Below are 1,894 nucleotides of genomic sequence, written 5' to 3'. Positions count from 1 at the left end.
TATACATTAATATAGTTTATTTTGTAATGTTATATATTTATTGTAGAAATATAGATGGAGAATCTGCGAGTAAAACACAAAAAAAGAATAGGTAATAAATTATATTTTTGTATTTTTAATAAAAGATTTAATTTAATAAAAGATGTGTAATTTTATACTTTTAGCTATATGAAATCTGCAGAAACATTGCCAATTATTGTTGATAACGTTGATGACGTGGATGCTAGTTAACGTGGATGCTGTAAGTCTTAATTATAAATTACATTAAATCGAATGTAGATTTTTATTATTATATTTGTGTAGACTAATATTAATTTTCATCAAATATTTTACTTATTTAATATTTAATCCTGTAAGGCCCAATATACAGAATTAAGTACATTCACTTTGAACTTTTATATTGACACTTTTATTTGACCTGTTTATATTGACATAGTAGTGACTTTGTATAATACTGTATAATGTTCCTAATACTTACTAATTGCAATTAGAATTGTTGTTCCAACATAAAAAAAAGTATTTTCATTAAATAAACCTATAGTGATTATTTGCAGAGCAAGTTCACTGACTTGATTTTGATGTGTAACATGTTATTCATTTTGTATACATATTATTGAAAATATCTATTAAAACAATTAGAATAGCTAAATAAGGGAGGTTCTAACTCATGGGACACTAGAGGGGAGCGCGGAGGATACTCGATGGCACGAGGGGAAGGCGTGGGGGGTATTCGCGCGGGGAAGGGGAAGGCGCGGGAAGGCCCTGGCGCTATCGTTGTCGTCGCCGCCGCCGTCACTGCCGCTGTAGTCGCCGTCGCCACTGCCGCTGCCGCCGCCACCACCGCCCGCCACCTGTCGTCATCCTACCATCCTTTCCAAAAAAATGCGTAAATAACAAGAGTTCACGTTTTTTTATTAGTGCGTTGAAATAAAGGATAAGGAATAGAAGAAAATACATATGTAGTAAATGCAAACAAATATCTTTTTATTCACATTACAGTTATTACACTGATTTTTTTCTCATTTTTATTATATTTTTTTCGATCGACACAGCGTGTCGAATGCAATCGGTGGCTCGAACATCGCTAGCAACGCTTTCTGGAAAAAGAGAACGAAAAATTTTTACTACTATTCGCTTTTTCAGCTGAGAATAAAAATGCATTAGCACTAATCTAAATGCTATACTTATGGTTTATATTTTGATGAAGTTGATAATGATGATGATGAGGAGCACGTCGGCGATTTTGATGCTTTTTCACCAGGACATTCTCAATATCTCGCTTTCTCCCTCAATGCTGAACTTGGTGGATCTGGTGACAAGGATTCTTTGCGTTCGACCGATTTTCGACATATATATTCTTTTACTCAATCCATGTTTTATCGCTCGTAATCGAAGTTTACAATTGAATGAAAAAAAGCTATATATACTGTTTATATACTGTCAGATCAACGACACTGTCATGCCGCTACGCATTAAGAGAAGCGTTGGTATTGTTTATATACTAATGAGATGAAAAATATAAATCAGAAACGCTCGCGATGCTGCCTTATCTACTTTTAAAGAAAGTGTGGTCCAATAGGCAAAGGGACAAAGAAGTATTATAAATGAAATATATGATGTGTTATAAGCGTTTAGTTCCACAGATATCCTGGAAGACGAACGAAATCGATCGCTTCGGTTATTGACAATAAGAATAATGGAAAAAGTATGGCAACCATCAACGTTGAGAACATAGCTAACGTAGCCGAGTATATTAAAAACATGGATCCGGAACAGTTCACGAATATCAGAGACAAAGTGTTCGAAGTATTCGAAGAAATGGAAGTATTTTGAAGAGATAAAGATTCCGATGAAGAAATGTTATCCGACGATACTGGTTCTGTGATATGAGCGA

At 34.4% G+C, this 1,894-nt stretch overlaps 1 pseudogene; it reads left to right on the top strand.

The window, feature by feature from the left end:
• LOC105622250 overlaps window positions 1–231 on the top strand; it is a 3,961-nt pseudogene extending 3,730 nt beyond the window's left edge.
• The last annotated feature ends 1,663 nt before the right edge of the window (window positions 232–1,894 follow it).

The sequence above is a fragment of the Atta cephalotes genome (genome assembly GCF_000143395.1).
Source record: "Atta cephalotes unplaced genomic scaffold scaffold00042, whole genome shotgun sequence".
NCBI classification, from domain to species: domain Eukaryota; kingdom Metazoa; phylum Arthropoda; class Insecta; order Hymenoptera; family Formicidae; genus Atta; species Atta cephalotes.
The sequence above is the reverse complement of the archived record's forward strand: the minus strand, read 5'-3'. Positions and strand labels throughout refer to the sequence as shown.